The sequence below is a fragment of the Helianthus annuus genome, chromosome 12 (genome assembly GCF_002127325.2).
Source record: "Helianthus annuus cultivar XRQ/B chromosome 12, HanXRQr2.0-SUNRISE, whole genome shotgun sequence".
In the NCBI taxonomy this organism is placed as follows: Eukaryota; Viridiplantae; Streptophyta; class Magnoliopsida; order Asterales; family Asteraceae; genus Helianthus; species Helianthus annuus.
In genome coordinates, this window is record NC_035444.2 from 158,705,964 (window position 1) to 158,723,613 (window position 17,650).

Here is a 17,650-nt window from a genome sequence, read left to right on the forward strand (position 1 = left end):
CTATGAGAAATATGCAAAGACACAATGATTTATACGAGGAAAAAGCCCTTGATCAATGTATGATCTCCGGCATAAAAAACCTCGGGTGATGGCAACTACCGATCACCAACTTCAATATAAGAAAAAATATAGTTACAACTTCGGATGATAATGAGCTGAGTACAAGGATCACTATAGTTTTGAGTGTCTAAGCGTGTGAGAGTTGTGTTGTGTGTTCTTCCGAATGAGGAAGAGTGTTATATATACAAGTGTAGGTGACCTATTTTAGGTAAAAGGACTAATAATCAGCTCATTACCCCTTTAGAAATAAAAGACAATCTAGCCTAAATTGCCGCCCTTAAATCAAGCTAAGTTTCCATATCCTTTGCAACGTCTATCTTTGATTAAGCTCGTGCTATAATTGTGAAGACGCGTCCCTTGATTATAATGCTAAGAGCGTATCCTGCTAGATGTTCCTGCAAAATAATGTTGTATTACACGAAGGTAACTGTTAGCATGAGGATCCTTTCAATGGTCCATGATCCTGATCCTGAAGTCCTGCTGAAGATCACTGTCTGCCAAAGAAACAAGGATCACTGGTTAGGATCACGTATAAGGATCACGTATGATAAAAATCCAGCCCTAACAGTTATCTTGATCAAAGGTTAGGATCCTAACTTGGATCCTCAGGTATGATCCTTGACTATTTTGATTATACTAAACAACCCTTGCACTTTGACAACTAAACCTATGATCCTAAAAATAAACCACCTTGAAAATTTTCGATTATAGGATATTTGATCCAGGATCATATCCTAAATTTCTTAAACATAATTTGCTCAACTTTTCTTACTCAAACAAACATGTGTCAAAACAATTGAAATTAAACAAGATAGGCAACAAAAGTTTATGATTTTATTTATTAACGAAAGGATTAACCCATCAAAAGTTGTCAAAATTGCCAACCCACATTTCTACCAGCAAAACGTGGCCCGTCCACATGGGTTGGCAAAGGGTGTCCATTGTCTATGCGGTCTTAGCATGTGCAGGAAATTAAAAGCGGCAGGATCACAAAGGCTTCATCCCCCAAACAGAGGATCCCTCCACCTTTCGTAATCCTACCTATTGTCCAAAGGATCCAGGATCCTTAACCCTAAAAACTATTGTTCAAAGATTACAAACCATAATTGTTTCAAACCACAAACAAACCACTACCAAACTCAAAAAATTGGGCTCCGGCCTAGTCTCGAAATATCCATCATCGCCCAATCCAGCAGCTCACACCTTTGCTGCTCCATCACCACCAGCTTCTCCACCCTGATCCTTGTCAGCATCACCGCCCTCCAGCATTGGGATCTCCTCTGCTTCATCCTCATCCTCCAGCTCTGCCAATCTTGCCTTCCAACCCTCCACGTCCCATGAGCTCTTGTCAAAGGCAGGATCCTGAGCCTCCGCAGCCATTTGTAGTTGTATCTTGTACATAGCAGTTGCGGCAGAGACCTTGGCATCCTGGATGATCTCCTGCTTCTCGCCATCCATGTTATTTAGCCTTTGAGCAGCCTCATCCTTTGTAGCCCGGAGTTCCTTCTCAAGATCGGCTATCTTGAGATCCTTTAACACGCCCATTTGTTGGAGGTCAGCGATTTGGCTCTCCTGATCCTCGACGTGGCCAAGGTAGGTCTCAATCTCAGCAAGTTTCTGCAAAAGAGAAAAAAGGTAAGTTCAGGATCAAGTGATCCTCAAAAAAAAGGCAGAATATACAAGCAGGATATTAGAGAAGGATAACCAACAGGGGCAATGATCCCTACCTCATTGACATAGTCAAGGAACTGTTGGCGGATCAGGGGAAATCCTTGGAGATCCTCAGAAGTCTTCCTCTTCTTTCCCTTACCCCTAATGGATGCTTTAGGGGCTGAAGCGGAGGGACTGGCAGCAGAAGTCTTCCTCCTCGAAGACTTGACGTTGGTGAGATCATCTATCCCAAACTTGGAGGCAGACTTGGCAGACTTCCCAACACCTACACAATCAAAACAAGATAAGTTCCCTTACTAATTAAACAATCTAGCATATAACTTACTTTTTATAAGGATACTTACTTGACATAGTGGCAGATGCGGAGGATACTTCTTGTGAATCTTGGACGGTGACTCGGAAACTTCTAACCTCAGGATCAAGCTTTTTAAAAGCTAAGACTCTTTCTCTTGCAGCAGGGGTTAACTTAAGATGAGCAATGGATATAGCTACACAAAAAATAAAAAGGACATTAGTGATCCTCATCATATGAGACAAGTCTGATAGTGATCCTTCCAGGATCCTCTACCCTACCATGAGTGGCCCATTCCTTGGGCAGATCCTTCCCATCTGGGATAGTATCCCTTCTAACAAAGAAAAAGCGACGCTTCCAGTTTATGTCATTCTTAGTAACCTTGAAGACAGGGTGATCCTCCCCAGCTTTCCGTTTCAGCAAGTATCGATGAGAACCAAATGTGGTGAGATCATAAAGCTCAGCCAACTCCGCCATCCCTAGGTCAATCCCTTCCTGCTCGATGATCCTCTCGAAGCTATACAGAACTCTCCAGATCATCGGCATAGCTTGGATGAAAGAGATGCCGGTTAAAGAAAAGAATGATTGGGTGAAGGCTGGAAAAGGATACGAATATCCTATGGTGAACGGAGTTGCAGGGAAAGCCACCCAGGTGTCGGAGATAAAATCACTTAAAGCGGTAGAAGAAAAAGATTTAAAAACGGTATCCGCCGGAAAACAGTGACGGATCCTATCAATGAGAGCATCGGTATAACAGCATCTCTCGGTAGGAGAATCCTTGATGATCCCTTGGCTTTTCAACGGACTACTCTTTTTGGGATCCTTATGAGGAGAATTTCGGAGCAACATATTTGCGGCAAAATAAAAACAGAGCAAGAACAGAAAAAACAGAGCAGAAAAAGGAAGAAAGAAAGGAAGAGAATACCTGATCGATCTTCGGTAGCGATTATAAAGGGAAGATATCTCGAATTTAAATGCAGAGTGATCCTAACCCTATCTCCTATTTATAATCATGATTTGCAGGGATTGTCACATCTATGACGTAAGGGTTGCAACGGCTAGTTCGATATTAACGGCTAGTTATCCGAGTCATTCGTTGCAGATAAGATCAAAGCAAAATATAACTCATTTATTTACAATAAACTCCTTATATTTTGGGGGCAATTGTTAGGGCTGGATTTTTATCATACGTGATCCTTATACGTGATCCTAACCAGTGATCCTTGTTTCTTTGGCAGACAGTGATCTTCAGCAGGACTTCAGGATCAGGATCATGGACCATTGAAAGGATCCTCATGCTAACAGTTACCTTCGTGTAATACAACATTATTTTGCAGGAACATCTAGCAGGATACGCTCTTAGCATCATAATCAAGGGACGCGTCTTCACAATTATAGCACGAGCTTAATCAAAGATAGACGTTGCAAAGGATATGGAAACTTAGCTTGATTTAAGGGCGGCAATTTAGGCTAGATTGTCTTTTATTTCTAAAGGGGTAATGAGCTGATTATTAGTCTTTTTACCTAAAATAGGTCACCTACACTTGTATATATAACACTCTTCCTCATTCGGAAGAACACACAACACAACTCTCACACGCTTAGACACTCAAAACTATAGTGATCCTTGTACTCAGCTCATTATCATCCGAAGTTGTAACTATATTTTTTCTTATATTGAAGTTGGTGATCGGTAGTTGCCATCACCCGAGGTTTTTTATGCCGGAGATCATACATTGATCAAGGGCTTTTTCCTCGTATAAATCATTGTGTCTTTGCATATTTCTCATAGAAGTGATCCTTTACTTTTATAGTTAACCAAGCATCATACCCCGTTTACATAAAGTTTGGTTACATTATCCTTGTGTGATTTTTGACCAAAACAGTAAGGATCCTGCAAGATCTCCTGTACATACATGTTTTTATTTGATATTTTTAGGAGAGGTTTAGAATTTTACTCCCTGTGTGCAGATTCCAGCAAAGTTCCAGTCTATCTAGACCTTGACGAACTCGACAGCTATCCAACTCCAACCATAGTCAAGAAGGAGGCTCCTGCTGCCACTAGCTCCAAGCCACTCCCAGCTCCCAAGGCCAACCCAAGGACTCGTGCTTCCACAGCGAAAAAGAGGAAGGGCCTTAAAGTCAGTGCTCCAAGCTCAGAAGGGTTCTCCTATGACGATCTCAGCTTCACTGATTCCTTAAAGCCAATGACATCCTTCCTTAACAAGGTAATATCCTGACGCATATCCTGCATATATATCCTGCACATATATCCTGCCTGGATATCCTAACAGGATATCCTGATAGGATATCTTAGTCATTATAGATACATATATTCTAACTTGTACCTGTTATTGATGCGCAGGGCCTCCAGCATTTGCTCCACTTGTACAATGATGCATGTGGTACTGTTGCGCTCCATGAAGCCAGGATCAAACAGCTTGAAAGCACCGTTGCTGACCAAGGTGCCATTGCTGAAGCGAAGAGCCGGCACTACGAAAGCCTGCTGAAGAAGGTCACCCAAGAAGCTGAGGTCAAACTTACCACCGTTCAAATGGATCATGATCAGGCCATGATCAATTTCCGGGAGGGAATCAAGACTTCTGCTATTGTCTCCCTATTACAAGCACGCATCAAGATGGCCTATGAGGCCAAGGAGACAGGCCTCGTATGCCTAGCTTGGCCGGTTGACTCTTGGGTGGCCAAGCTAAAGGAGCTTGGAGGAAAAGCTGTGCCACTCTCTGTAGAAGCCGGTGAGTCCTCTAAGTCAGCAGAGGTGGTGGATCAGGCTGGAGATAAGAAGGATGCTGGAGCGGATGCTGGTGAGGATGCTGGTGAGGATGCTGGTGCTGAGAAGCCGGGGAAAGCAGGAGAGGATGCCGCTGTGTGAGGGCAGCTGAGTGGGCGATGATGGATATTGATGCTTAGGCCGGAGCCCACTTTTTTAGGTTTAATGGTTGATGTCTTGAACAATTTACTTTTCTTGTTTGTTGAACAATTTCAATTTCCTGCACGCAGACAATATGATGGCCAAAGGTGGAGGGATCCTAAGTTTCAGGACGAAGCCCTTGGTCATCAGTTAGTATGGTTTATTTTGAACGTTTTTAACAAGTGAAGGTGGAGGTATCTTGGGTTCCAAGACGAAGCCTTCATTTGTTAAGTAAATATGTTAGAAAACCAACTATGCTTTTGGTGGATGGGTCTCGGTTTGAGACGAAGCCAAGAGCATAATCTTTTGCTATGTTAATAATATAACCCTTTTTTTGGCTTTATTATTGTTGTCGTTGATATATAAATTTTATTTGTGAAAATTGTTTTATTTGAACATTTTTGAGAATATATTACAAACGTATCTCGGTAGATATCCTAAAAGATATTCTGATAAGGATATTAAAACACAACCTATTAGTTGTCTAAAAAGGAGAGATCATACCAGAGATTCTTAGTGAATCAATTTCAATTCTCCATTATAAGCTTGTCCCCAGTGCATACTTATAAACTTGAATCCATTCTTTGAATAATATAACGTATGTCCCCTGTGCTCAACATAGAAACACAAATGTATTCATATTTTGACTCGAATGAATTCCAAATACCCCAGGGCAAAACCCTTGATATCTTGAAACGAACCCTTAGTATACTGGGGACAAACCCCGAATTTCATGCGCTACAGGCGGGAGTGTATAAACTCCAAGACTTAGAAAGGTGAAAACGTTTAAACCTTAGAGAGTATGAAAATACCCTTTCGTGAGAGAGGGTGATCAATCCTCATATACCTTTAGAATTCAGGATATAGCCAACAGTAACGAAATTGTCAGCCACTTTTACATGGACTGGTCCCGCCACCTTGAACTATCCCTGAATAACTTGCGCTCCAGGCGGGGTGTTTAAACCCAATTCGGGAGAAAGGTGAATACCTTTAAACCTGTGAAGGGATCAGTATCCCTTAAACGTGAGAGAGGGGGCCAATCCTCTAATCTTCCGAGTTATCCTGAGTACACATCCTGGAGCTATATCCTGGAGCATATGCTGCAAAAAAATTGTAAACTAAGGTGGGTGTTAGCTTGGCTAACACCCCTCCGATGCCTAAGTCAGTATTGGGTTCAAGATAATAAACAAATATATTTAAAAGAGATAGAATACATACCATTCTGGGATAGAAATTAAATTCTATTCTTACTTGAAATAGAGCTTTAAGTGTATAGCATTCCAAGACCTTGGTAGCATATCCCCTTCCATATCCTTGAGTCCGTATGCTCCTTTCCCTGCTTCTGATTCAACTTCGTATGGTCCTTCCCATTTTGGAGCTAACTTGCCATCGGCAGGATTAGTAGTATTCTGAAAAGCCTTTCTTAGCACCCAATCACCAACTTGAAATCTCCTAGTCCTTATGTTCTTGTTATATGCTCTGGATATTCTTTGTTGATATGCTGCCATCCTTAGCCTTGCTGCGTCTCTTTTTTCGTCTATGGTATCCAAATCTTGACATAAGGTTTCAGGATTCTGCTCAGGATTCTGTAGGATAGATCTTGCAGTAGGTATCGCCATTTCCGTTGGAATTACTGCTTCTGCCCCGAATACTAAGGAGAATAGGGTTTGGCCGGTTGCATTTTTTACCGTTGTCCTGTCAGCCCATAACACAAAGGGTAATTCCTCTGCCCATCTTCCTTTTTTGGCTTCAAGTCTCTTCTTCAAGTTATTCACTATTATCTTGTTCGAAGATTCAGCTTGTCCATTCGCTTGAGGATGCACCGGAGTAGACGTTATCATTTTGATTCCCCAATTCTTGCAAAAGTCAGTAGTCCTTCTGCTTATAAACTGGGACCCATTATCACAAATGATTTCAGCTGGTACTCCAAACCTGGTCAGGATATTCCTCTTTATGAAGGATACTACTTCTTGGTCTCTAACTTGCACAAATGCTTCTGCTTCAACCCACTTAGAGAAATAATCCGTCATTGCCAGCATAAAGACTTTTCCTCCCGGAGCTTTTGGTAACTTCCCTACTATATCCATCCCCCATTTCATCAACGGCCAAGGGGATGCTACAGGATATAGTGGTTCAGCTGGTTGATGCAATATGTTACTATGCCTCTGACATGCATCACATCTTCGAGCATATTCTGCAGCATCTTTTCTCATTGTTGGCCAATAATAACCTGTCCTTAGCACTTTCGAAAATAATGACCTGCCCCCGGTATGGTTACCACAATCCCCTTCATGTATATCCTGAAGTACTTCTTTGGCTTCAGGATCCTCCAAGCATCTCAAGAATGGTCCTGCAAGAGATTTCTTGTATAAAATATTATTTATAATAGTGAATCGTGATACCTTCATCCTAAATGCCTTAGGATTTTCATCTTCGGGGATATATCCTTCCTTGAGATATCTCATAATTGGAGTTGTCCAGGATTTAGGATCCTCTTCAGGATACACCACTTCAGGATCTTGAATACTCGCTACTTCCTTATGCTGAGGATCCGTTGCAGGATACAGGATATGTAATATCGGTATTGGGATTCCTTCCGGTATCCTGATTGATGATCCCAAATTTGCCAATGCGTCTGCTTCAGCGTTATCCTCTCTTGGTACCTGTTCAAGTGTAAAAACATCGAAATATCCTGCTAATTTTTTAAGAATACCGAGGTATTCCATTAGTTTCTCACCCTTGACTGCATAGGATCCATTAAAATGATTAGTAATTAACAAGGAATCAACATATACTTGCAAATTCTTGATATTCATATTCTTAGCCAATTCTAATCCTGCGATTAAGGCTTCGTATTCTGCCTCATTATTAGTAGCAGGGAATTCACATCTAATAGCCTGGGGTATTATGTCCCCCTGTGGCGATTTTAGTAGTATACCTAAGCCTACACCCCTTACATTAGATCCACCATCAGTATATAGTATCCAGGATTCTAAGTTTTCTCCTAATTGTTGTACTTCTAGGTCTACTTCATTTTGAATGTCACTACTGAAATCAGCCACAAAGTCTGCTAGAGCCTGAGACTTTATTGCATTTCTAGGTTCATATATTAAATCATAGGCACTTAATTTTACTGACCACTTGGCCATTCTACCCGACATCTCCGGTTTTCTAAGCACATTCTTAACAGGATAATTAGTCTTAACATGAATCCTATGTGTTTCAAAATAATGTCTAAGCTTTGTTGATGCCATTACTAGAACCAGTATTAGTTTTTCTAGGTGAGAATATCTAGTTTCAGCATTTAACAAACTCTTGCTAACATAATAAACAGGATACTGCTGACCTTCGTGATCCTTTACGAGTACTGCACTTACTGCATTCCCTGATACTGCCAGATACAAGGATAATGGTTCACCATCCTCAGGCTTCATCAATAGAGGTGCAGTTGAGAGATACTGCTTCAAATCCTGCAGGGCTGCTTCATGCTTCTCACCCCATTCAAACTTTTTATTCTTTTTCAGGATATCATAGAATTCTTTACACTTTTCCGAGGATCTTGATATAAATCTATTTAAGGCTGCCACTCGTCCTGTTAACCGTTGAACATCCTTCATGTTTGAGGGTGACTTTATATCCAAGATAGCTTTTATCTGCTCCGGGCTTGCCTCTATCCCTCTTTTTGTCACCATGTATCCTAAAAACTTTCCTGCCCCCACTCCAAAATGACACTTTGCAGGATTAAGTTTCATATTATACTGGTCCAGGATATCGGATGCTCCTTTAATATCCTGAAGATGATCCTCAGCTTTCTTGGATTTGACCACCATATCGTCAATGTACACCTCCATGGTGTCCCCCAGTTTGTCTTTAAACATCATATTCACCAATCTCTGGTACGTTGCACCTGCATTTTTTAAACCGAAAGGCATAGCAGTATAACAATAAATACCTTTTGGTGTCATGAAGGCAGTATCCTCCTGGTCAGAAGGCTCCATTTGGATCTGTTGAAATCCTGAAGATGCGTCCATGAAAGTCAGCATTTCATGCCCGGCAGTGGCATCTACCATTGCATCAATGTGGGGAAGAGGAAACGGGTCTTTAGGACAGGCTTTGTTCAAGTCTGTGTAGTCTACACAAACTCTCCATTTCCCATTCTTCTTTTGAACCACTACCACATTTGCTAGCCATCTAGGGAATTTGACTTCTCTAATCATCCTGGACTTCAATAATCTTTTAACTTCCTCTTGGATAATTGCATTCCGCTCAGGGGCGAATTTCCTTCTCTTTTGTTGTATAGGCTTGAATGACCTGTCAATTCCAAGCTTGTGAGTAATAATGTCTTTAGATATACCTGTCATATCCTCATGCTTCCATGCAAACGTTGACATCCTGCATTTCAAAAAGTTAATTAATTGTTCTTCAATATCCTGAGGGATATTGGTTCCCACAAGCACCGAAATATCGGGATTATCCTGGTCTAGGATAATTTTCTTCACATCCTGCTCCGGATCCTCCACGATATCCTGGGCCCGCGTCTTTAATTGCTATGCTGCACTAGGTTTGGCTGAGGATTTCATCGAGGATGAGTAGCATTCTTTTGCCTCCTGCTGGTCACTGTCGATCTTGACAACCCCCCAAGGGGTAGGGATCTTGATGCATTGATGATATGTTGATGGTACGGCCTTCATATCGTGGATCCATGGTCTTCCTAGGATGATGTTATAGCAGGATAGAGAATCCATCACACAGAAACGTTGCATCTTGTTGACTCCTTCGACATATACGGGCAGCTTTATCTCTCCCACTGTGTTTCTAGCTTCTCCACTGAAACCAACGAGCACATTGGACTTTGAAGTGATATCCATCGGAGACACATTCATTCTCTTCAGAGTCTCCAGTTGTATTATGTTGACGGAGCTGCCATTATCAACCAGTATCCTGCGTACAAAATGGTTAGCCACATATAACGTTATTACCAGAGCATCATGGTGAGGATCCTGGACAGTATCCCTGTCATCTGCGTCAAAAGTGATCACTTTGTCAGTTGTGAGGGTAGTCATCCTGACAGGTTTGTCTCCCCTCTCGGCTTTAGCTTCCTTTGCATGTCTTTTTGCTGCCGAATACGAAGTTCCACAAATGTCGGATCCCCCTGAAATGAAGTTGATTATCTTGGCATCGGCGGGAGGTGATGCCGCTCGCTCAGGATCCTTCTCAGTATCCTGACCCTTATTCTTCTTTCTTCCTAAGAGATCTTTCAAATATCCCTTGCTCAGAAGATAGCTTATTTCTTTCCTCAGAGCAATGCAATCATCGGTCATATGTCCAAAATCTTCGTGGAAAGCACACCATTTCGATTTGTCTTTCCAATCTGCTTTTTGTTGATTTTTTCTAGGCCATCTTGCCTTGTCTCCCAAACCCTGCATAGCATACATTAGTTCAGGTATATTAACAGAAAAACAATATTCAGATAATTCAGGATATTCTTCAGGATCCTCGTCTTCAACAGCATTTACTCTCTTGTTATCATTTCTGCTATATGGCTTAGAGCGATATGGCTTATATGAGGATTCCGATTTCCTGTTAGTCGACTCGTATGTTGAGGATGCATTCATCCTTTCTTGCATCTTTCTGTCATCCTCCAACCGAATATATCTTAGAGCCCTGTTCCGGGCTTCATCCAGGTTCCTGCATGGGTTCATTACAAGGTCTTGATAAAATTGACAATCCTTTTGCAGTCCCATCTTGAAAGCTTGCACAGCTGTTGCTACATCAAGATGGGGAATGTCTAGTGATTCCCGGCTGAACTTGTTCACCTAATCCCTAAGGGATTCCTGAGGCCCTTGTGTTATCCTGTAGAGATCACTTGTTAATTTTTCAAAACTTCTACTACAAGAAAACTGACTATTAAATAAATTTACTAAGTGAGCAAAAGATGTAATCGAATGTGGAGGAACATTCAGGAGCCATTTTAAAGCTGATCCTGTCAAGGTTGAACCAAAACCCTTGCACAAGCACGTTTCCTTGAGATCTGGAGGGATAGGGTTGATCTCCATCCTTTCCCTATACTAGGCAATATGCTCTTCAGGATCCGTGGTTCCGTCGTAAAGCTTCATGTTCGGAGTCTGAAATCTTTTTGGGATTTCAGCATCACATATAGGACGCGCGAACCGAGATATCCTGTGGCTATCCTGGGATACTTCAGGGATTGGCTGCACCACCCCAGGTACCCTGGATATCATATCCTTTAATTTCTGAAGCTCCCTGGACAATTCTGACGTTACAGTTGTATCCTGCAAAGATCCAACACTGTTAGTGGTAATAGCATTATTATTATTTGATACGTTACCCGTTGGAGGATTTTGCCCATATCCTGAAGCATATCCTGAGCTCCTCATGGTTGATATCCTGACCGAGGAGGGTATTTCAGGAGTATGGTTCTGAGGAAGGCTGGGCACAATATTCCCCCTGTTATCCTCAGTATACACAGCTGATCTAAATTTCAACGCTCTAGGGTGTAATGGAGTGACATTATCCTCAGCAGATCTGCTCGAGCCAGACTTCAGGAGTTGTATTTCCCTTAAAAGCATTTGGTTCGTTTCCTGTTGCTGCCTCATTTGTTCCTGCACACTTCCAAACAAGGTTAGAATTTCATCGTTAGAAGCTAAAACAGGAGCAGATCCCTGGACACTCCGAGTAGGGATAACATCTTGAGATTGTGTAGAGGCTGGCATCCTTGGAGGAGGTGGTGGAAGCACCAAACCAACTGTTGCAGAAGTTGTAGCAGACACAGTAGAAGAGCTCATGTTTGATCTTGAGGCCATTGTAAACAATGTGGCAAAAAGTTTTGAAAACAGAAAACCGATTAATGATTTCACAAAGATTTTTAGTAAAGAGAGCACCACTTAACCCACGGTGGGCGCCAAATTGTTTTGGTCAAAAATTACCGAAGCAATTAAGTGATCAAATTAGTTAAGTGAGGTAGTGTGCTAAAAAATGTGTTGAAAATATGCTGGTTATGTTCTTTGGAAAAACAGTGTTCAGGATACGGCTCAGGATATTGAGCTGTATCTACGATCAAACAATGAGCAAAAAGGTAAAGTAAATGACACGAGATGTACGAGGAAAGCCCTTGATCAATCTGGATCGCCGGCACAAAACCTCGGGAGCTGACAATCGCAGCTGCCTTGTTCTTCTTATTGCTTTAAACTTCAGGATACAGTGCAGGATATAGATCAGATCGCTAAGTGTTACAATGAATTTGTGTGAGAGTTGCGAGAGAGCAAGTGTTAGAGTGTAGAGAGTGTGATTGTGATGTCCTAGTTGATCTGATATACCCACCTATTTATAGTAACGAATTACAAACAATAATCCCTACAAATACAGGCTACTCCGAATATTCCATTATGAACGTTATAAACCGAGTAATACGGCTCCAACGTCTTCCCTTGAACGACTTGGACCGAGTCTTCCGTGGAATAGGTCTTGTTAACGTTGCTAGCTTCTAACCCACGTTCCTGCACATAATCCATTAGTAATCCCGAGGATACCATTCAGGATGTTACCGATATCCTGAACTAGCATCCCGGATGTAAACATATACAATATAAACAAGATATATATCAAGATATTTTTCAGGATATGGGCTCAGAATTTCACCCATAACAAGTACTTAGTCGTTGGTTATCACAACTGGTTAATTAAATTCAACACTTATGTCTATGTAAGTGTTTCGATTAAACACATAACTGAATCTAGCTGCAAAATCTGAAATCTGGAGGAACCATTGTTCTTTCTATTGATTTAAATCTCACTTTTAGTTCGTAATTTTTAGATAATCGATCAAATCCAACAATTGAGTTTTACTTTTTAATAGTAGTTAGTCAAAACTGAGCATTATACACTTTCCACAATCCTCCTCTGATTCGATATCCGACTTACCCTATCTACTGGTTTAGTTGGTTTTTGCATGTCCTTAACGACAGACATCACTTACTATCATTGCAAATGCTTAGTATACTTCAAGCATGCCTGACAGCTAAAGTGGAGGTAGATGAAGTTGATGATGAAGACTCCGATGACCTATATACGTTTTCACAAATCTAATTGAATATATTTGAATCTTTGTAATAAGTTGTTTGCTTTGCACAACCTTGAAATATTCCAGAAAGAAAAGCAATTAAAGCCTTTATTCGCTTCCTTAATTTCAAATAACTTTCCATGATTTGTAAGAAAGGAGAATCGTACCCAATAATTTTTGTTCATGTGAAAATTCCAAGTAGTCCAACGTGAGAATCAGAGTATCAGACAATTCGTCGAACAACTGGTGCGCAACAAAAACAGAACACTCTTAGATGTTGAATAAAACCAGTCACAAATCTATGCCTGCCACCACTCACCATCATAATATGCCTACCTTCAATACAAACATAAACTGTCAATAGAATCTTTGTTTTCAAGACGCATGAATTCATGTTAACAACTGTACCTGCATATGAGAAAGGGACATCTTTGGGTCTCGTAACCGTTGAGAGGGGAAAATTATGAGATCGGCCATGGCTAACCGAGAATCGTGATCATCACTTCCGACGTCGGAGGTCAAAAGAAACGGGGAGGTTCCTCCACAAACGCTGTTTTGTGGGGTTCACATTGAGAAGATACAAAGTGTAATTGACCAGAACAGATAATAAACCAAATATGAACCCTAAAATATTGACCAGAATAGATAATAAACCAAATATGAACCCTAAAATCCCACTTCCACATTAGTAACGGGCATTACCTGTTAAGTCCATCAAAATAAACTGCTAAAAACTGCCCAAATTCGTGATTTACTTCAGAAAACCCATAAACGCATATACCCGGAGAGATTAAATGTGATGGATCACCTACAGTTTTAGTATATCTGATGTAGGGATCGGGAAAGAGGACGTACATGGTCTTCTGGTGCGTTTCATGGGGAGCTTTATGTCTTCTTCAATCCAAAAGTGAGTTAGTGGATAAGAAGTTGTTGTAGTTGCAAAAGTTTAGGAGAGTGGGGGTGAACTGACAAAGGGAATAAACCGCATTGAACTCTAAACCCATGATCTAGTTTTGCAACTAGAAACTTGATTTGCGGAGAACATGGGAAGAAAAGATGGAGGAAGCGAAACTGACTGGAACTGACCTGAACTGCCATTACAGGAGTTATTTTTGTGAGTTTAAGTGGCTGAGATTTAATCTCAGCCAAATCCAATGATTAAGGTTGATTTAAAAGTTGATTACACTTAATGGGAACCATATATATATATATATATATATATATAATTCACAAAAATTTCTCTCCTTATGAAAATGCTATTTCTGTTATAAATATATTATTATTTATTATGGTTATCAACACCTAAAATAGATTAGGCTTATTCTCCAAGTTACATCTCCTATATATACCATTGTATATCTTGTATTATATACACTCAATTAATAATATCAATCTTTTCCTCCCTATTGTTTTCTTGTATTGTTTTGCTAGTAGATTAGTTTCACAACACGTTATCAGCACGAGTGTGCTCTCACCAAAACCCTAATCCCAATCCGTTGTTTCTTGTGAACAATAACCACAACCCCAATTTATATTGTTCGTTTCGCAACTGTAAGGCTGCTATGAATCTCCACCGTTTCTTCTAGAACCATCATATGTCACGTTTCACGTAAGAAACCCCACCACAACGGCAGTTCGATGTCGCTGATCATCATGGATTAGCGATTACGTTTTAAGGTATGTATTTTGATTATTTACCAACCATTGTTTGGATTTTGCAAACATTAGAACTTGAATATTATTAGAACTTGAATAAATAATGTTTGAAAAAGGATTATATAGCGGTTGATTTATGCGATGGGGTTTGGTAACCTAAACCTTATTGTGGGAAGAAAAGGTTACGTCACCCACCAAAAAAAAAAAGAAACAGAGTTGCTTCCTTTCGTTTATCTTAATTAAATTCTATCTAGTAATGAAATATTAGTTACTACTACTTTCCCCTTTGAAATAACAATTGTTTTTTTTTACATCAGAATTTAAATTAAGAAAATATGGTTTGAATGATTAATTTTTTTAAAGAATAGTACTTATCTGAAAGATATCTGACTAAGGCGATGTAATATAGAATACTTTATATTTTAATGATGTAAATAATTTGTATATAAACAGTGGATCCATTTAAATAATGGTTTATAAATTTAATAAGAATAACTTAAATTTTATCCGATTCACTGAGATTGTGTATTTGTTTTTAAAATATTTGTGTTTCTATTGTCTTTATAATATTTGTGTTTCTAGATTGATATGTTTTTTCTCTGCATGTATTGATAAATATTGAAATTATTTGGATCTATGAATTATTGTAATTACGTATACATTACTAGATTAATATATTGTAGCAAGATGTGTTTATTTGATGATTTTAATAGTATTTCATCCTCTGAAGCGGAGATACATAGTTATATAACCGAATATATTATTAGAGTGGTTGGTTTAAAGGTGTATGGTAAATATACTTGAGTTAAATTGAGAAAATAGTTTATTTAGAGTTGGAGAACAATTGATTGTTAGTTTTTCTTGTCTATATGTGCAAACACATTTAAATTAAAGTATGTTCAATTGGTGTCATAAAAAAAAGAATATTTACCAAAAATACATATACCACATAGATATACATATATAAATTATATATGCTTTAAATATCAATATTTAATTGTTTCGTTACAAAATTATAAAAATCGTTTGATCTACTTGAGTTTTTTTTTAATATAATCAAGTTATTAATTTATCATAATCATTTATTTTGAAATCCATCACTAAAATTATTTTGGATTTTGCAAAACTTATGTATCTCTAGATGAGATTTTTAATTCTTTACCTGCAAAAGTTATGCATATCGATTCCCGTGTGGTTCAAATTTGATTATTATTATGGTACCTTTATTTTTGTTTAAGTTTTCACTAGATAAATAGATTGAATTATGTTATTAATGTATGAAAATGGATTATAATATGCTACTTTATGCAATTTGGCTACTGCATGAAAATTGATTCTAATATGCTACTTTATGCAATTTTACTACTACATGAAAATTGTTTTTAATCTGTTTGTACTTCATTACGCTTAAAATGATATGAATGATTAAACTAACAAAACATATTCTATACCAATATGTGTTTTGTTAAACCAAAGTGAATTATTTAAGATTGTTGATTCATGAACCCGATACTATTGTAACATGTGTGTTAAGTGAACTACGTAATATAGCAATGTCTTGTAAGATATGCATGTGATTGGTTATACCATGATAGATTATGAAATATCTATTTTCTTTACTTACAAGCAAATATATATAATGTCATGTATTATATAATCTGAGTGTATGGTATGTAATGTATTTTATATGCTATCATTCATGTATATATATAGCATTCAATAAAATCATTAAACGAAAGTTATCGTTTAACACAACTATGATGAAAGAGTATAAATATGCTCAGACATGACACATGTCATGCTTTCTAAATCTCATTATCAAGTTATAAAAGGTCGTAAGAGGTTGACCAATAAAGTTTATACGACTCAGTAATGTAACTTTTTCTCAAATTATATAATGAGAAAAAAATATTATTTTTTAAGGAAAAACTAGATAAAGTTTTCCATTTATCACATTTGAAGATATGCTACTGAAGTAGTAATATCACATGAAAAGTTCAAAATGTGATTATATAATGATCATTGAAAATGTCATTATCATGGACATAATTGAGAAAATTGTAATGATGGTCATACTATTAATGAGGTCAACCATCAAAAAATACAACAATGATTATGTTAATAATGAGACTGACCACCACAAGTGACAGATAAAGAAAGTGATTATATAAGAATAATATGTGGAAAGGATAGATATATATACATGTCTTATGTCTCGTGCATAAGTGTAAGTAATACATTACAATCATAAACTAGAAGTTTATGGATCATGATATTTGATTGGCATGACCGGTTAGATCAAACCGAGTCAATGATGATGTTAAATGTGTTGAAGAACTAGAAGATTCTTCATTGATAATTACCATTTAGTGTTTGCTCTCATTTGGATATTGTTAATTGCCAACTAAGGTAGGATGTAAATTCCTATATATTATGGAATTGGAATAAGGATATAAGTATCCTCTCATGATACCATTTAGTTTGTTTTTTTAAATCGATGCATCGTCTAAATGGTTATTAAATTCACAACTTGAAGTTTGTGTGATTTATGGTTTAGCTAATGATATAACAAGCAGATTATTCCATATTGGCATATTCGTTTCGGTTATAACGGTGAATATAATGCACAAGTTATTAATATAATCATTGAAGTGGTTTTTGTTGAGACAATAAACGAATGTCTACAAATGTTGGCAAAGTCAATGATCATGAGAGCAAAAGTTTATGTTTGTATTTTGATACATGTGATTTTTCATATAGTAACACTAGTTCACATCAAGCCAACAAGTCATAATACGTCATCCCCATTATAGTTGGTTTTTGGTCCAGAACCAAAGATGTCCCTTCTAAGATTTTGGTTGTGCGGTATATGTATTGATCCACCACTACGCACAAAGATGGGACTTTAAAAGGTGGTTGGGAATATATGATAAAGAATAGAGTCTTCCATGAGATATTTATT

The 17,650-nt window shown here is 38.5% G+C and overlaps 1 long non-coding RNA gene across 1 annotated transcript; it reads right to left on the reverse strand.

Annotated features, from left to right (window-relative positions):
- Positions 1-12,943: 12,943 nt before the first annotated feature.
- On the reverse strand, positions 12,944-13,596 carry LOC118484686. Its single transcript, XR_004873964.1, has 3 exons — positions 13,441-13,596; positions 13,200-13,368; positions 12,944-13,034 (listed from the first exon to the last, which is right to left on the reverse strand). It is a non-coding gene; the product is annotated as an uncharacterized LOC118484686 (long non-coding RNA).
- Positions 13,597-17,650: the final 4,054 nt, after the last annotated feature.